Source organism: Leopardus geoffroyi, chromosome X, assembly GCF_018350155.1.
Source record: "Leopardus geoffroyi isolate Oge1 chromosome X, O.geoffroyi_Oge1_pat1.0, whole genome shotgun sequence".
Lineage (NCBI taxonomy): Eukaryota > Metazoa > Chordata > Mammalia > Carnivora > Felidae > Leopardus > Leopardus geoffroyi.
Window position 1 is genome coordinate 77,260,902 of NC_059343.1, and position 20,624 is coordinate 77,281,525.

At 36.3% G+C, this 20,624-nt stretch overlaps 1 long non-coding RNA gene and 1 pseudogene across 1 annotated transcript; both read right to left on the reverse strand.

Annotated features, from left to right (window-relative positions):
• Positions 1-336: 336 nt before the first annotated feature.
• On the reverse strand, positions 337-20,596 carry LOC123594083. Its single transcript, XR_006710663.1, has 4 exons — positions 20,485-20,596; positions 19,155-19,227; positions 1,897-2,129; positions 337-449 (listed from the first exon to the last, which is right to left on the reverse strand). It is a non-coding gene; the product is annotated as an uncharacterized LOC123594083 (long non-coding RNA).
• On the reverse strand, positions 16,602-16,766 carry LOC123595598 (annotated as a pseudogene).
• Positions 20,597-20,624: the final 28 nt, after the last annotated feature.

Consider the following 20,624-nt stretch of genomic DNA (forward strand, 5'->3'; position numbering starts at 1 on the left):
TCAAAGTGTGGTCAACAATTAACTTGCAAGAAAATCACACACGGGCTTCATTAAATTGCATATTATTAGGTTCCACTTTAGACCTACTGAATCAGAATCACTGGGGAGGAGGGCACTGAGCAATCTATACTTTAAAGTTCTCTAAGTGATTCTGAAGCAAATGGTTTGTGTATTAACCTTTGTACAAACTAAGGTGTGACCATGGGAACTTTCAGCTAAAGTGGAGTGGATGAAGTCAAAGAATTGTGATCTTCAAGGTGCTATTCTCTTCTTGCCAGTTTTAGCAGGAAGGCCTAGTGGGAAAATGGGGAACAGGGAGGTTTTACAAGAGTATAATTGACTCAATCAGTTTTCCTTTATTTGGAAGGAAAATGAACCAGATAAGACTAAGAGCAGAGCAGTTTTCCATCAAGTTGGTCCCAAGTCAACCAGGAAGAACACACAGGCACCTTGATGAAAAGGAAATCAACAATTGATTTGGTGGATTGAATATAGTCATTAAAACAACAACAACAACACACACCCATGAATTCCCTTAATTTTGTTTTCACTTTTCAGCTGCTTCTCTGGCATTTTATACTCAGCTCTTCCTAGTGAATTCACCTTACCTGAAGTCACTAAATGTTTAGTTTTTCATTTAATCAGTAATTCCGGGGATAAAAATTTCCATGTTTCTCATAATTTTTGTCCTAAAAAGAGGAAATCTGAAGTGAAGTCATTGTCTACTATTTAGTCAGAAAATGTTTCTATGTCTTTATATAAAAGATAACTGTATGTTTGGGAATATATTATTTGAAGTACATAGTAAAATAAATTACTCTTGAGAAATCATTTGTGCCCTTAGGGAATCTCAGGAATGTACTCTCACAGTTTGATGGCCTATGAATGTTATTCTTCTCAGAAATCAGCAAATGGGTTTTGTTACTTTGTCAAAGCAGCTATCTACATGGCTCTCCAGAGTCGGGTATATCTCGCTAGAAATATGCTATCTGACTTCAAAAGATTGTAACATATTACTTTAAGAAAAGCTGTGAATATTTCTATTCATTCCTTTAATACTTCTAGAAAAAGAAATCAGATCATAAAAACAACTGCTTCCTTTGAAAAGACCCTGTGATAAAATTAAGTCCATTCTAATTCCAAAGTTAAACATGAAGAATGGTAAGATTTCATAAGAGAACTCTTCTCTTTGTATGTATACTAATTCTATTTATCATACATGACTTTCTAAGATATATTTCCTGGCTCACATATTGTGCTAGTAAATTAGTAACACATGAGAAACAAATGATAGCTTTATCTAGTTCATTTAGGGATGTGTATGATAGGTATGATAAATGTGATATCCATATGATAGTCATACAGACATTAGAAGATGCTTTAAAAAGTATAAGATGTGGGGCGCCTGGGTGGCTCAGTCGGTTGAGCGTCCGACTTCAGCTCAGGTCATGATCTTGCGGTCTGTGGGTTCGGGCCCCGCGTCAGGCTCTGGGCTGATGGCTCAGAGCTTGGAGCCTGCTTCCGATTCTGTGTCTCCCTCTCTCTCTGCCCCTCCCCGTTCATGCTCTGTCTCTCTCTGTCTCAAAAATAAATAAATGTTAAAAAAAATTAAAAAAAAAAGTATAAGATGTGATAGGAAAATAAAATGTCACTTCTGTGATTCCACCCAAGAGCTGAAGGATTCTGTTGTAAAAAAAAAATAACTATGACACTCAGAAAGGAGAGACAGAGAATATGGAGTTGTCAGTGTGTGTGTAAATTTGTGTAAAGGAAAGATACTAGAGAAAAAAATAATGGGCCACAGTAGTTAATACTTTCTTCAGAGAAGAGGCTCTAATGTGGTATGTATAAATATTTCCATAGGGCTATGAGACTTTTCTCTCAATTCATACTTACCAAAACAATCTTTTAATTATTATATTAGTTGCTGGGCTGCCATAAGAAAGTACCACAGACAGGTGGTTTAAATTGGAAGTTAATTTTTTCACAATTCTGGAGCTCAGAAATCTGAGATGGAAGTATTCGCAGGATTGGTTTCTTCTCAGGCTTCTCTCAGCTTGCAGATAGCCATCTTTTCCCTGTATCTTCACATGGTCTTCCTCTGTGTGTCTCTGTCCTAATCTTTTCTTCTAAGAAAATGGGTCATATTGGATTAAAACCTATCCTATTGACTGTCTTTTAACTTCATTACCTCTTTAAAGACGCTATGTCCAAATAAAGTCATATTCTGAGATCCTAGGGGCTTCAACATATAAATTTTACAAGGGCACAATTCAGCACATAAAAATTATTATTCTAGGTTTCCACATAAATTAATACAAAGGTCCCAGTAAATATATATCTCATATAAATTTTGAGTTCATATTTTTGGCAAAATCTTGACTATGAGTTACCTTTCTAAAGTCTAATCTGCATGGGGAATCAACACTCATTCCTGAATACTTGTTCTGGGCACTGGCATAGGTGCTAGGGCTAGAAAAACATAGGGACCACATTTATTGTCCTTGAGGAGGACAAGATTTTTAATCTAAAGGAGGGAAATCAATATAAACAAGCAAGTACAATAAAATGTGCTAAATATTATTACAGAAGAAATGAAATATTGAAGGAGTAAATTCAGCTAGACCCATGGTGACATAATCAAGGTAAAATAATAGATTAAGCCCTAGAATATTGCCTAATAAATACTACTGCATAAAGCATTAGAGCTTATTATTTTTAATATGAAATTTATTGTGAAATTGGTTTCCATATAACACCCAGTGTAGACCTTATTATTTTTAGGACTTAATTCATTCATCTACCTGATGTTTTGCCTAAAGTCTTAAAACCTGTTTATAGTTTTTAAAGAAAATTTTATTAAGTGATGTGTTTTTATTTGTAGAAAAAATCAGGATAAATATGTTAATTTTTTGTATTAATATGATGGTCATGACTTTGCAGAGTGTGTTATCAAAATTAAAAACCAGTCTTGACAGGCTATTATAAGCTGAGCCATCATTGAACTCAAGGCTATATATAAGAACTCTGAAATCCAAGGACAGTTAAAAAAATATACCTGAATTGTTTGCCCAAACTAGAATAATCCCTACTGACATATAAGAACCAGGGTACAAGAGTAGTGACATAACCCATCTCATTATCAAGTACTGTATCACTTAGCAGATATCTATTTTATAAAAGTTATCCTACAAATCTCTGCATATACTAGTGAATATTCATTATACATATGTCTTCTCTTTAGTCTTTTGAAGATGCTATCAGAAGTAGAAGAAGGTTTTTGGTTAGCAAATGTCACAAAGAAAAGGTCAGAGAATCTGCTTTTGGGTTATATATTTAAAATGGTATGAGTCCAACAAATATGCGTCTAACAAATAGAAAGATATATGGCATGGCAAATGTTAAGGACAAAGTTGTTAAGGGTTGATAAACCTATTCCATATAGAAACCAATGTTTTCTTTCTGTTGATGTTTTCTTCCTCAGCTTTCTTGAAATAAAATACTTACCTATATGACTGAGGTTTGAAATACATAAAATGAGAAAGTTGACCTAAATTAATTTTATGGTCCTTGTCAAGAACTTTGAAGAGTCTGAAATTGTACTCTATGTACAAGTTAACAAGTTAGCTGGCCACAGTTTCACAGATGCTGGCAGAAGACACAAGACTCCAGGGTCAAGGAACAGTTTGTTAATACCAGCAATAGCTGTTGCTAAAATATCAGTATTTGTACCAGCTCTCTGAGCCCCAATTCCCACAGGGTAATTTAAAGAGGGCTAGAATATACCTTCCCATGCAGTAGGGTTCATTATAAGACAGGCATCCTGAATTTATTATTTTTAATGGATAGTAATCTCTGGAGGGAAACACTATCTCTGCTTTATATGGCTATTCACCACACAAAAATTATTTCTTAAATTAAGATATAATTCACATATCACAACCCTTTCAAAGTAAATAATTCAGTGGTTATGATTTATAATGCCTGAACATTCTCTATCATCTGAAAAATACACCTCATACTCCTTAGCAGTCACTTCTCATTTCCCCTCCTCCAAACCACTGGGAACCACTAATATACTTTTACCTCTCTGGATTTGCCTATTCTGGACATTTCATGTAAATGGAATCATACAACATATGACCCGTCTGTGACAGGCTTCTTTAATTTACCATAATGTTTTCAAGGTTAATCCGTGTTGTAATATGAACCAGTTTATTTTTTATGGTTGAATAATATCCATTGTATGGATAAAACACATTTTATTTATCTGTTCATCAGTTGGTGGACATCTGGGTTGTTTACATTTTTGACTATTATATATTAATGGTGGCATAAATAATCACATATAAGTTTTTGTGAAGACATATATTTTTTATACTCTTGGTTATATAACTAAGAGTGAAATTGCTGAGTCATATGGCAACTCTATGTTTAACTTTTTAAAAAACTGTCAAACTGTTTCCCAAAGCAGCTGCACCATTTTATATTCCCACCAGAAACGGTTCTAATTTCTTTACATCCTTGCCAGTACTTATTGTTTCCTGTCTTCTCAATTATAGCCATGATAGTGAGTGTGAAGTGATATCTCATTGTGGTTTTGATTTGCATTTCCATAATGGCAGATGATATTGAACATATTTTCATGTGCTTATCAGCCATTTTCATATCTTCTAATGAAAAATATTTATATAAATCCTCTGCCCTTTTTTTTTTACAGTGGATTATTTGTCTTTATTGTTGAGTTGTTAAGAGTTCATTATATATTGTATATACTAGACCCTTATCAGATACATGATTTACAAATATTTTCTGTGAGTTATCTTTCCACTCTCTTGATGGTGTCCTCTGAAGCACAAAAGTGTTTAATTTTAATGAAGTTCAATTTATCTGTTTTTTTTGTTTGGTTGCTTCCCCTTTGGTCTTTTATATATAAGAAACCAAAGTCAGCAATACTTACATCTATGGTTTCTTCTAAGAGTGTTATAGATTTAGTTTTTCCATTTAGGTCTTTGATCTATTTTGAGTTAATTTTTGTATAGGATGTGAGGTAGAGATCCAACTTCATTGTTTTTCATGTGTATACTCTGACTCAATACTATTTGTTGAAAAAACTACTATTTTCCATTGAATATTTCTCTTGTCAAGAATCAACTGACCATAAGTGATTATTTCAGATTTATTTTTATGAGAGCACCACACAGTCTTTTTTAATTATTATTTTAGAGAGAAAGAGAGAGAAAGAGACAGAGCAGGCATGAGCCAGGGAAAGGGGCAAAAGGAGAGAGAGAATATTAAGCAGGCTCCATGCTCTGCACAGAGCCTGATGCTGGGCTTGATCCCAAAACCCTGGGATCAAGACCTGAGCCAAAATCAAGAGTCAGATGTTGAACTGACTGAGCCACTAAGGCAGAGTCTTGATTACTATACCTTTTTCCTAAATTTGGAAATCAGGATGTTGAAAAACTCTAACACTTCTTACCACTTCTATTCAGCATAATTACTAGTGATCCTAGTTTGTGCTATCCAGCATGAAAGAGAAATGAAATACAGCCAATTGCAAAGAATGAAGTAAAGCTGTCTTTATTTGCAGAAGACATGATTGTCTGTGTTGAAAATCCAATAGAATTTACCGAAAAGTGACTACAACCCATAAATGAGTTTAACAAAGTTGCAAGATGTAAGACCACCATATGAAAATCAACTGTATTTCTATATGCTAGCAATTAACTATGCAAAACTAGTATTTTTTGTATGGTAAAATACCATTTATAATAGTATCAAAACTATGAAATATTTAGGAATAGATCTGACAAAAGAAGTGAAACCTTTAAATAAAAACAGAAACCATTACTGAGAGAAGTTAGAAAAGACCTAAATAAATGGAGAGATATACTTTTTTTCATAGATTGAAGGGCTAAGTTTTGTAACAATAATTGTTCCCAAATTGACCTGTAGAAATAATGCATTCCTACAAAGCCTTAGCAGGTGTTTTTAAAAGAAATTTACAAACTGATTCTAAAATTCATATAGAAATGCAAACAACTGTGAAAGAAAAGAGCGAAGTTATAGGGCCAACACTAATTTAAAAACATTATAAAATGACAGTAATCAAAACTGTGGTATTAGCCTAAGATGGACAAATATATCAATGAAATAGGATATAGACAGCCCAGAAATAAACCCATGCATATATGGGCAACTGACTTTTTACAAAGGTGTAAGACGGAGAAAAGTGCAAAGTGGATAGAAGATCATTTTTTTTTTCAACAAATTGTAGTGGAATGATAAGAGGTATACACACCAAAACAAACAAAAAACCCAGAATGTCAATCCACAGCTTTCACTGTTACAAAATTTACCTCATAAGATCACAGAACCAAATGTAACACCTAAAACTGTACAAGAGGAAGACATAGGAGAAAAGTTTGTAAACTTGGGTTAGGCAAAGATTTCTTAGATGTCATGATATACACAGGTCATAAAATAAAAAATCAATAAATTGGACTTCATCAAAACTAAAAACATCTGCTTTTCAAAAGACACTGTTATTACAATGAGAAAACAAATCACAGATTGGGAGATAATATTTGCAAAGCATATATTTACTAAAGGACTTGCATTCAGAATACAAGAAGAATCTCAAAACTCAATAATGAGAAAATTATCAACTCAATTTAAAGTAAACATTTGAGCAGATACTTCATAACAGATATTTGGATAGGAAATAAACATGAAAGATGTTCGACATCATTTTTCATTAGGGAAATGCATATTAAAACCATGAAATACCACCACACATCCATCAGAATATCTAAAGGATGCTAAGGATGTACGACAACTGGAATTCTGATATATTGCTGCTGGCAATGTAAAATAATACAACTTTGGGGCGCCTGGGTGGCGCAGTCGGTTAAGCGTCCGACTTCAGCCAGGTCACGATCTTGCGGTCCGTGGGTTCGAGCCCCGCATCGGGCTCTGGGCTGATGGCTCAGAGCCTGGAGCCTGTTTCCGATTCTGTGTCTCCCTCTCTCTCTGCCCCTCCCCCGTTCATGCTCTGTCTCTCTCTGTCCCAAAAATAAAATAAAAACGTTGAGGAAAAAAAAATTTAAAAAAAAATAAAATAAAATAATACAACTTATTTGGAAAACAGTTTGGCAGGTTTTTTTGATATCTACAAAGTATTTTTATTTATGACGTATTTTCAACAGCTCTACTAAGGCATCATTGACATAAAATTGTATATATCTAAAGGTACAAGTTGAGACCTATGAAATGTTCATACACTTGTGACACCATCACCAAAATCAATATAATTAACATATACTTCAGTCCCAGAAGATTCCTCAGTCCTCTCTAATCCTTGCCTTTTGCCCCTACATTCTCTCTCTCCTGATGTCCAGGCAACTATTGATTCCTTTCTGTTATTATCGATTTTTTTGTAGTCCCAAGATTATTTTGAAAATGGAATCATATAGTATGTGATATTTCTTGTCAAGTTTTTTCACTCGTATAATTATTTTCAAATTTGTCTGTTTTTTTTTTTTCACATCAGTTGTCCATCCTCTTATTGCTGAGTTGTTCTATGGTATGGATTCTTCACAGTTTTGGTAATTTCTTAACAAGTTAAATACATACCTAACACACAACCCAGCCGATTCCACTCCTAGGTATTCTGTTAAAAGAAATAAAAGGCTGTGTATACATAAAGACCTCTACTTGAATATAAAAACTGTGGTATATCAATACAGTGGAATACTACTCAGCATTAAACATGCAATAGCATGACTGAATCTCAGAATGAATATACTGAGATAAGGCAGTGAAAAAACTATATACTATATGATTCCATTTTATAAAAAGCAAACTAATCTACAGTGATTTAAATGTATCTACTTCCTCATAGATCCATTGATTTATGTTAGCATTAGAAATTCCATGCACAATTGAGGGCTGTGAATGTGGCATAAACCAGTTTTATAAACCATATTTCCTGCTGAAATATCAAGGGCCTGGATAACATTAAATGTCTTGTTTCTTTCAGGCACCCACTCAGATAATTTTGGAACATAAATATATCCCCTTTCCCTTGACTCCATTCCCAGCCTTGGAGCTACTTTGTTATTTCTAGTAGTACAGTATTAAGTCTGGAGACATCAGAGGTTCCTTAAACTATCAGAAGCAACCAATTCACATCTGCTGTTCATTTACCACTGTTATGCTTTGCTCCACTCCTGATAGCTCCTGCTGGTTTGGATTCCATCCATCTGCTAAATCATTTACCCCTAACTCTATTCCTGCACTTCACTCAACATCTGGTTTATCATTCCAGTCCTTTTATTGCTACATTTAAAACATGCAGTTTAGCACTTTTACAACATCTGAATGGAAGACTTGTTCTTAAGAAGGCAGTTGGAGTAATACAGTTCGGTGTACTACTCCTTCAGTATTCCTTTCCTTCACTCAGTGCCATCTCTCTCACTGGTACCTTTTCTCTTTCCTCTGTCCTATAACCACCCTCCAGCTCATGACTTGTTTTCTTCCACTTCAGTGATTCTTAAACTTCATGCATCAAAATCACCTGGAGGGCTTGTTAAAACACAGATTGCTGGATTGCACCACAGAGTTTCTGATCCTCCAGGTCTGGATTGGTGCTTGAGAATTTTAGTACTAAGAAGTTTCCAGGTGATGCTGATGCTGATGCTGTTGGTCTGGGGATTATACTTTGAGAACCACTGTCCTAGCAAAACAATGTTTATATTAACCACCTGTCTATCTCCCGGCTTGTCCTCTAAGCCCTTTTTTTGTGAATTGCCTTGATGTGCAAAGCTCGAAGGTATGGCTGAGCATCCTGATTTGCCATAATCACCCAGGGCCAAGTTTTTAAATTAGTCAATGATCTTTAGTTACCCTAAAGGTAGAAATGCAATGTGTTCTCTAGAGGTAAGAACTCCAAATTAAGATGCAGGATTTATTTTCTAGAGCTCTTGAAATATATTTCCAAAGTGTAGTTCACTGTCCAAATTAAGCTAGTTCAGCTTTCAAGAAGTAACAGTGAGGAAGAATAAATTTAGAAAATGAAGCGCAATCTACTCCTGAATAACTAAAATAAATGTGGTCTCTCATGTTCATATTTATACTCATTCTCTTTCCCTCTCTTGCCCTCTGTGTATGTGATTATTAATATGGGCATGTTTGTATATGTCTATACTAACATAACAAATAAAATATTTATCTGTGTGTATGTCTATTTGTGTGCTTTGTGTATACTTTTTAGTATATGTGGATATATCTAAGCAATTCCAATTTACTGTAATTTACATGTTATAAACCTCTAGCATTTAGAGTAGGCTTCTAGCACACAAATAAAATTATGGAAGTCAATCTACTTTCTGTAATGTCACCAAAGACCTCATTCTTTATGACATTTCTGCTGGCTACCATATCTTCAAAATTACCCTATGGTCTCTTTGTTAATACACTTTCCTGGATCCATCATACCTGTCTGAATTTTTTTCTTAGCATCCAGCCACCCAGCATAAAAAATGTTTCTTCTTCCAGATTCCCAATCTGCATTTTAGTATCATGGTATCATCACTCTCCCTGTCACACTGAACTGAAATCTCAGAATCTACCAGAAGTAATAAACTCTGCAGGCTATAACCTTGGATGACTTCTTTCCCCATGTCCACACTTAAAGTAAACTTTCAACAAACTTCTTTCTTTGGTTCTCATAATCTTCCCCATTGACTTCCCTCCTCCCTAATCTCACTTACTTCCACATCTTCAACTAATATTGCTATGTAAATGACTCTAAATCTTCATCTATCTCCAAACTTTTTCAGAAACACAAGACCTAACATCTAATGATATCTTCATCTGCAGATTTTGCAGGCACCGGAAATGTGGCTTTATACATAACTCAGCATCATATTTTTCCAAATATATTTCTCCTCTTTGATTCCCAATCTGCACTGCAAAATTATCACCCTGCTTGTTACTCACTATTGAAAACTCAAAATCATCTTCTATTTTTCCCATTCCCCCATTGCCTATATTAGGTCATTAAATCCTTTAAATATGATCTGCAAAATCTATTCCTATCTTTACATTCTTTTTTCTACTTTTCTAAATCATGGTTTTATTATTGCATGTCTATCATTGAAATATCTTATTAACCGCCTGCCTTGAGTCCCTTAAACCAGCCCAACACAACCATATATCTCACATCCACCAACCATCAAGTTAAGTTATGGATACCTCCAGGCTATCAAGCATTTATTTTCCTTCCTCCCTTAAGACACCTAGTTATGATCCTGACTGTAACTCACAAGGTCTTGGATCTACAAGCCAAGTCTAACATGGACTTTAGTCCTTTGCAGTGTTTATTTATTTGACTCTTGGTTTTTCTTAGCAGATTTGGCCTTGACTCACCTTTCTAGCTCCTTTTTCTCTGGACTACTTTGGATATCTATACTAGGCCAGGTTCCTATAACTAGCAGTCAGGTTGAGCCAATATACTCATTCTCCAATAAGAGAATGGCTTTTGAACTGGGTATTATATGTAAGTGATGAATCACTGGGTACTACTCCTGAAGCCGATACTACACTATACGTTAATTAACTTGAATTTAAATAAGTAAATAAAAAAAAAAGAGAGAATGGCTGTTGAACATGGTATCCTAATTTAGCTCCTACCTCTAGTTTCTCATCTTATAAACCATTCTACATACCAATGTCCGGGCATTAGACACAGGTCTAATCATACGTTTTTCTTATTCATATGTCTCTACACAGTTATAGAATACATTCAGAATGACATTCAAAGTCTTCCTGGTTTTGCCCCACCCTCTTTCCCAGCTTTACTCCCACTATATAATCATAAAACCCACCCTCAAGCCCCATTAGATGACCAATCAATTTCCAAACTCAGCCCACAGTTTTCTTTCTCTCAGCTTTTGGTCATGTTGTTCCTTCTCCCTCAAAAGCTCTTTCCTCTAATTTCCAACTTCTGGGGTCCTAATTATATTTAAAGGCACAACTTTTCCATAAAACCTTCCCTATTCTCTTCCTCCTATATATTTTTGTAACATTCCTTTGCAGTCAGATGAGTTCTTGTCAGTTGCCTTGACTATATTCTAATCACAATGAGATGAATACTGTCATCATTCACTTATCCGTAGCACCACACCTGGACATATTTACTACTCCATATTTGTTAATATAATTTAATTAAATTATATGTATAAGTTCTAATATGCTAACTAACAATAATCTTATTACTTAATAGTCCTACATCTTATTTAATCATCAAAAGTAGTATAAGAAGAAAAAAGTAATCTAATAACAGTTATATATTATTGTAGGGTCATATATAGAGCTTTGCCTGCAGTGGAAAAGTTTTATTCTGTAGATTTGGGATCAACTTCAGTACTATCTATTTTAATTTAGTCACTACTGAACCCAAGGCTTTCAGGCATTTTGATGGTATAAAACAAGTACATGATGAAAGATTAAACGATGAAAATTTTTAGGCAAAGCAGGGTTGGTTCACAGGGTTTAGAGGCAGGTCTGCCCTTATAGAATTATCAGGGTGTCAGGTAAAGCTGCTAGTACTGATGAGATGACAGCTCATGTTAGTTTTGATTTGGAGGCAGCAGAAAGCCAGTGTGGCGGTACTATTTGTAAAGAAGTAAATAAAATAAAATAAGCAGCAAAAATAGATATCCTTACCTCTAGTACCAAGAAATCACCCAGGGACCAAAAGTCATTTCCAAAAATTTTCTTTAAAATTCATGTGCATATCTCAAAGAAGGCCTTCTGAATAAATCTGATGCCAATGTAGATGCACATTTTAGCTTCTAATATGTTGGAATGGAAAACTTAAAAATAAGCAGGATAAGAATTATATAATACATTCTCCACTACTCCACTCCATTAAATATATATAATTTAATGCAATTGGTTTCTGGGTTGTCCTATTTAATTAGTTTATATAAACTTCTAAGAGTTGTTCTGGTACAAAATGTATACTTGATTAAATATGGTGTTTATGGTCATTTCTGTGTCATCAGGTCCTGGGACAGAAAGAAATTCTTCTATTATATCATTGTATAGGAAAATCAAACCCCGAATTTCCTGCTTTTGCCAGGAGAGGAAGGACAAGACTGGTGTTCAGATGTGAATATTGACTCTTTGGAATTGCAAGTAGGTATATGCTTGTCATTGTGTGTATAGCAGGGGAGGTGGCTTAAATAACTGATTTGTATATGTGTCTGGGAAACAAATAGGTAATAGTGAACAAATAAAAACTGATGTAGAATGGATGAACCTTGAAAATATTACTCTCAGTGGAAGCATCTAGTTACAAAACACCATACATTGTAAGATTTTATTTATGTGAATATCTAAAATAGGGAAGTCTACATAGACATAAAATACATTAGTGGTTGCCTTGGACTGGGGGGTGGTGTGGTTTGGGAGGACTGAAGAGAAGTTATGGCTAATGACAAGATTCTTTTTGGTATGATGAAAGTATTTTAAAATTGATTGCAGTGATGGTTATACAACTCCATGAATATACTAAAAACAGCTGAATTGTATACTTCAAAAGGGTGAAATGTATGATACATGAATTATATCTCAATAAAGCTGTTAGAAGTTATGTGGGAGAATATATAAAACAAAAATAAACCTATTTCTAAGACTTGACTAACTTGATGCCTAGATATGAAAACATGTCTTTTTTATTGATGGATGTCAAACATGTGTTCTTTAATTTTCAAAATTAATTATATTTTGAAAAGGTCAGAAAATAAACCATGAAGTAGAAGAGACAATATTTTAGCTGCATGGTTTTAGTTTCATTTTGAACTATATTTATCATCAAAAGACTGTTTATACATACTCATTTGTTTCCAAAAAAACCTCAGCTTCTTAAATAGCATCCCTAGTAACACCAATGTGTGATTCTCTGATCCACATAATTTAGCAAGCAAATTAAAAGTTTTTACCTCACTGTTTATTACTACACCTATATCTTAGTAACTTATAGACTGGACAATTACCATTCATGATCTATTAAATCACTCTTGAAAATCGCATTGGGGCTTTGGGACTCTGGTTAACAAGGAAGTCTCTTCTTTGTTAGAAGCATATTTTCTATATAAAATTCAAAGTGTTTTTCAGTATAGTGTATAAAACCATAGGTGGCATGAATCTGGGTATTCTAAGTCTCTGTTAGTTTCAAAACTTTCCCCCAAAAGGAGAATTTGGCACAATAGTCCTTCAGACTAATTTTTGTGGGGCTATGTTTTAGCTGCCTGTTTTCTTGCCCCGATCCCTGTAATCATCACAACTGAACACATTAACCTTTATTTCAGGTAAGTGACCATTATTGGTCATTATTTTTTCCAGGCCTTTTCTTGTCGTCTATTTTCCTCCACTGGGACCAATCTTGTTCCTAGTCAGAAAGGATTTAAGGAGGAGTATTTCAATAGTTTGGTGGCTTAGCATCAAGTAGACCTATGGCTTCTGGTCCTACTGTGATCTCACAAACCAGTTAAAGAAACTGGGTGTCTTGGTTGCCATCTTTTTTCACCTGTGTCTGCCTGTCTTTGTGGATTTGATCTGTTATGCCTTTTCCTTTAGGCCTGATATCCTCTCTTGTGTAGCAGACCTCTTAAGAGATTACTAATTTGTTTCTTAACCCCAATCCTCATCAGTGGATTCCTGCTATGTACTGATTATCTGCCTATGGCCTGCCACGAGACTGGATTCTATTCTCTGCCTGCCTGCCAGAACATCCATTGCTGGATTTCCAGAGTCTAGCTGTCTGACTGCTAACTGCCTATTGTTACACAATCCTTCTACATTACCAGCCTCAGAGACTCTTCCTGTTGGTGACTACAGGAAGCTTCTTAGCTTTCCTGTCCTGCCATAATTAGTCTCTAGTTTTTGGGTACCAGGCTCCTTGGTATGGCTCTGCCAATGACAAGTAACTTGAGATACTATATCCTAGTTTACTACTAGGTTTTTATTTCCTTGGGCCAACATTTTAGTAATTCCTGTCTACTCTTTTTTTCCTTTGTTTTCTGCATATAATCTGTGGATAGAAATAGTTCCTTTATTATTTGTTTATTTAAATTCTAGTTAACATACATTGCAATATTAGTTTCAGGTGTGCAATACAGTGATTAACACTTCCACACAACACCTAGTGCTCATTACAGCAAGTGCACTCCTTAATCCCCATGGCCTGTTTAACCCATGCCTCCACCCACCTCCCATCTGGTAACGGTTCTTTACAGTTAACAGTCTGTTTCTTGGTTTGACTGTCTCTATTTTTACCCCTTTGCTCGTTTGTTTCTTAGATTTCACATAGGAGTGAAATCATATGGTATTGTGTTTTTCTCTGACTTATTTCATCAAAATAAAAAGCTTCTGAACAGTGAAGGAAACAATCAACAAAACTAAAGGGCAAACCTACAGAATGGGAGATGATATTTGCAAATGACATATCTTATAAAGTGTTAGTATCAAAAATATATAAAGAATTTATAAAACTCAACACCCATTGTGAGTCAAGCCCCATGTGTGGCTTGGAGTTTACTGAAAATAAAAAAAAAAAATTAAAAAGCCTCAACACCCAAAAAATGAATAATCCTGTTAAAAATGGGTATAAGACATGAATAGACATTTTTCCAAAGAAGATATCCAGATGGTCAACAGATACATGAAAAGATACTCAATACCACTGATCAACAGGGTAATACAAATCAAAAGTACAATGAGATATCACCTCACACCTGTCAGAATGGCTAAAATCAACAATACAGGAAACAATAGGTGTTGGTGAGGATGCAGACAAAGGGGAACCCTCTCATACTGTTGATGGGAATGCAAACTGGTGCAGCCACTCTGGAAAACAGTATGGAGCTTTGTCAAAGAGCTAAAAATAGAACTACCCTACAATACAGCAATTGTCCTACTAGGTATTTACCCAAAGAATACAAAAATACTAATTCAAAGGGATACATGAACCCCAATGTTTGTAGGAGCATTATCTACAATAGCCAAATTATGGAAACAGCCAAATGCCCATCGATTGAGGAATGTATAAAAAAGATATGGTACACACACACACACACAATGGAGAATTACTCAGCCACAAAACAGAATGAATTCTTGCCATTTGAATTGACATGGATAGAACTAGGGGGTATTATGCTAAGTTCGTTTCTTTAAATGTCTGTTGGATTCATTCCATCCTCTTCATTACCTCTGGGGCCATTCTAGTTCCAATCTTAACGACTTAATCAGGCAAGACTTTATTTCTGCCTAGAGTTCAGCAGTGGTGCCTCAAGGGTTGCCTCAGAGAATGAGAGAGAAGCCAAGTGATTATGAGCAGGGCTATAGTCTTCACTCCTATGTTGTCTTCAAACAGGTAAACAAGTTTTGTATCTGCTGCATATACTGGGGTTATGTGAAGAGTTTTATTTAGAAAAAAAATCCTGTACTGAAGGAAAAATTGGCTTGAAAATCAGTTTTCAAAGTTATTCTGCATGCCACTGACAGACCAGCTCCTTTCCTTCTTTATTTTATGACATTCCTGCTAAATATCTTTATCAGTTACTGCCATTAGGTCTTACATACAAATCTGGGAAAATGCTATGGAGATAACCATGTTTCCTAGTATTATTCAACATCTATGTTGTCACCATTCTACTCAAGCCCCACTGGCCCCTCAACATTAGTGGTCAGTATTGTTTCCAGACCATTCTATATGTTGTCTTTTCCTTACTTCCTTTCTTTGCCTTGCCTGTTCAAGTCTTATTTCTGCTTTATATCTTGGCAGCTCAAGTTCTACCTCCTTCTTGAAAACTTCATCTATTCTAGGCCCAACCAATATCACCCCTTTGCCATGTTATGTTGTATTTAGAGTCAGTACCTGCAAGTTAGGCAGCTAGTTTTCTCTTACTGTTTCACAAATTTGTTATTTGTTTTCTCAAGTAGATTTTATAGCTATTAATGGCAGAGATTTTATATTTTAGAGTCTATTTCATTACAAGCACTTGTAGTACCATTAATAGCACATTAGTGACTGGGAAATAGGAGAATTCTATCAGAATAAGGTGGAACTCCAGTTGGTTCACATTTGAATTTTCTTAGCACTTTAAGTTTTGAAGTGATGAGGAACAAGCTTTCTCATAATTAAACAGAAGTCTCACCAATTATATGAAGACTTTAAGAAAAAAGGAAGAATCTTGCACAAGACTCCACCCCTTTAGTGTGACTGGTTTAGTGGCTTCAACAACCTCTAAGTTTCTTACATTAAAACTATGTTGTGAAGCTGTGACTGATAATGAAGCTGTGAAGACATTTAATCACATATTTAAAAAAAAATTGGGTACTCTTCAATTAGATTTTTAATTCTGATGAAAATAGCATGTACTAAAAGTGAATGGCCTTGAGGATCCACATCAGGAAGGAGGAAGTGTGAAGGCTACCAAACATTGAGGGTTGTGATGCTGGAGCAAATGCCAGTGGAGATTTAACCTTTTTAGTGTTTTTATTAGAATGGTTATTATCTTTATTAGTGCTCTAATTATAAAGTTGCATTGGATTTAAGTGATATTCCCTAAACCATGTTTCTCCAGGAGGCCTGTTCTTTTTATCGGGCAAATCTACAGAACAGGAGATTCAATTAGCAATAATCGCGCCTCGGATAAACCTCATTGGCTACGATACTGCCACTGCGCAAAGCTCAGAACAGGAGATTCTTCAGGAATACATATATGACATGGTAGCAGAATGTCTGGTACTTTTTTTTTTTCGGCACAACATCTATTTTGGTGTTGGCACACAGTATATGCTTAATAAATACTTGTTGACTCTCAGGATAACTTCATATCACAAATGTTTTGGTTATTTCTTATTTTTGTCTAATCCATGTTTCCTTTCATTTCTCTATTAATGACCCATATTTTTTAGAAGAGAATATTCAGCAAAAGGGAGACACGGAAAGCAAGGGGGATACTATGAGGCTCATCAGAAACCTCTGGGGTAACAAATGACTTTAAGATCAATTTGAAGAAAGACAGAACTTAGCAGCCCTTTATTTATCTTTCTTTTCTCCCAGGGCTCTCTTTTTAATGTTAACTGGGTGCTAACCTCATGAGAAGCCAGAGGGAGAGATAAGAGGTCAGTAGGCCTAACATATACTTTTGATATCCCAACTGACATTAGTAGCCTCCTCCTTTTTTTTTAATGTTTATTTATTTTTGATAGAGAGAGAGAGAGACAGAGCATGAGCGGGGGAGGGGCAGAGAGAGGGAGACACAGAATCCAAAGCAGGCTCCAGGCTTTGAGCTGTCAGTACAGAGCCCGACATCGGGCTCGAACTCACAGACCACGAGATCATGACCTGAGCCGAAGTCGGAGGCTCAACCGACTGAGCCACCCAGGCACCCCAGTAGCCTCCTCCTTTTGTCAACATGATAGAAAAGATGTCTCTCCACCAACCAAGCTATCTGTGTGTCCCAAGAAGGTAAAGATAAAGGAATGTAGGTGCAATGAGATCAGCCCTAAGACTACACTTGGTGAAGTGCCTGGTTCATAGTCAGTAAACAAATCCTTGCAGGACAGCAGTGGTATCTTTCATATGTTAGCTTAGCTTCCAAGAGAAACACAATGACCCTGATGCCAGAAGGAAGGGTGTTTGTTTAATTACTGTTTATATTAACTGAACCACAAAAAACAAACATCAAGAATTAAGACGTGGCTGAGATAATCACAGTAAAGTCAAATGTAAGCCATATCAGTAATAGACTTTTTCATTTTTTGCAGTAAACATTATGTATCTTTTACACATACCTTTAATTGGATTTCAAATGTTAGCTTCACCTGGCCTGAGGATAGTGAAACCCAACAATATATTCAAAATAATGTCACTCCATTTTCAAGTCTATTTATACACTCCAAATAGAAGCCGTTTGTATTACAACACCTTCTCCCTTTTAAAACCACACCAATGAGACCTACAAGTCCTTTATGATCTGGAAGCTGCTTATCTGTTCTACTTCTCTTTCAACAGAAGCCCCCTCTCCCAAATGCCCCCATTTCTTTTTTGTTTTAATTTTTTTTATGTTTGTTTATTTTTGCGCTCTCGCGCACATGCACAAGAGATGAGAGAGAGAGAGAGAGAGAGAGAGAGAGAGAGAGAGAAAGTGAGCATGAGCATGGGAGGGCAGAGAAGGAGAGGCAGAATCCAAAGCAGGTTCTAGGCTCTGAGCTGTCAGCACAGAGGCAGACATGGGGCTTGAACCCAGGAGCTGTAGATCATGACCTGAACCAAAGTCGGATGCTTAACCGACTGAGCCACACAGGTGCCCCTGAACACCCTCAATTTCTTAACCATAGGGTCTCTGCACATGCTATTGTCATCTCCTTTGCCTGAAATGTTCTTCACTCTTTCTTTGCCTTGTAATTGCTCAACACATTTTTTATATGCTTCCCAATACCCTGAAAGCTCTATAAGAGCAAGCCATATCTGTCTTGTTCATTATTGTACCCACAATGGCTAGCACAGTACCTAACACTTACTAGGCTGTCAACAAATACTAACTTTAATTAGTCCCGTAAGACTGAGCTCAAACATCAGTCTCTTTGGGAAGGTGTCCCGGATCCCTGACATTCTGGTGATATATCTACCTCATGTACTGCATGGGCTCCCTGTTCATATCTGTTGTACTGAAGTGCAGTTCTTTAACTGTCTGTCTCTCTCTCCCAGTAGACTATGAGGTTCTTCAGGTCAGGAAGTGTCTCAACTTCATCCTTCTAACCCACGGCACTCTATATAGCACGTGGTATACTCTAAGGAGATTAATAAATACCTATGGAGCAGATTATTGAGCCACATTTGAGCTTGGAAGATTCTCACCCATATCCATCTCTTAAACAGGAATTGGATGAAAGCATCAGATAAACAGGTCATGTCTTTCTGTAGCATGCATTTTTACTCAATTTTTCAGGAGGGGAAACACTTAAGTTATTTAAACCACATACGTGTCTGTGTGCGTGTGTGTATAGTAAGTCGAATTCAAAATATACATCAAATTTTAAGTAAGATAGAAACTTTGACAAAGCAAATTTACCTTAGGGTTCCTTGTCTGCCCTGTCTAGAAGCATGCATTTCCTCTTCTGTGCTGTCTTTGGGTAGTTTACCACCTGCATGATTAAAAAGAAAGTTAATGACAATGACAAAGCCAGGATCAAAGCTGTTTTTAGATATATAATGTTCTTTTCACTCTACTGTCCCAGTTAATTGCCTCATCACATATTTATCCTAATGCACTCTCAATAAATATGCTCATAAACAGATTCAGCAGAGCTGAAGGGGAGGGCAAAATAAGTCATAGCCTGAAGATATCTGAATAACAGGCATTTGGATATGTTAATAGACTTAGTATCCAAATTACATTTCAGGCTTCTCTAGCATATATGCTCTTATTCCGTGATGGTGGTTCATTCAAATCCTGCTCTGCCCCTATAACATTCTCAGTGTGAACAATATTTTTAGAGGACCCTGTTTAAAAAAGTTGGAAGAATATAGCCTGGGCCTCCTCCTGACAACTCAAACACTAAAGACTAATAATGCTCACAGTACTCTGCTGTTGCTGCTGCAGCACAAAAACACCTAGCATTTGTCTCGAGATTTACATTTTATTTAATTTAAATTTTTTTTAATGTTTATTTATTTTGAGACAGAGAGAGAGCATGAGCGAAGGAGGATATATAGAGAGAGAGGGAGACACAGAATCTGAAGCAGGCTCCAGGCTCAGAGCTGTCACCACTGAGCCCAACGCAGGGCTCCAACTCAGGAGCTGTGAGATCATGACCTGAGCCGAAGTCGGACGCTCAACCGACTGAGCCACCCAGGTGCTCCTGGAGATTTATATTTTAAACAAAGCTTTGATACACATGATCTTACTCCGTACCACAGCTCTAAACCTAAATGAGTTCAGGAAACAGAAAATAGCACTCAATCCAATTGTTAACTCTCTATATAGGTGCTTTTGTTGAAGAGCCTTATTTCCCCCCCACCCTATACCTCCAAGATTAATGAAGTAGTGGACGTCTGCTGCTTCTACTACCTAGCAGCATGGGAATAAAGGAACGACTGTATTTCTTTGGTCGCAAAGCAATCACGGCAACACAAAGCACCCACTCTTTCTACTTTGACCCATACAGTCTGTCTAGGCAATTAATCAGCACTCCACGTGGTGGTTTTCCTATAGGATGCCAGCTGTCTGGCGAATCCACCCCTCCCACAGAGCTTAGCAGGACCACACCCTGTCAAGGCCTCTGTGGGAAAGGTGCTCTGACCTACACTAGTGGAAGCTGACACTCAGGTAGAACTGCCAGTGTAACTCATACTTGAAACCTTCCGGGCCTCACTTTCCCCATCTCTAAAATGGGCTATACCTCCTTTCTCTTAACTAGTTCTCTTCCATTTCACGCTAGGCCCCGGGGAAGTGAAATCAGTGCTTAACCGCAGCTTAAAGTCCTCTCCTTTCCTCTGGATCCCATCGCTGCGCTGGGCATGCTCAGTAGCTGGGGCCCGC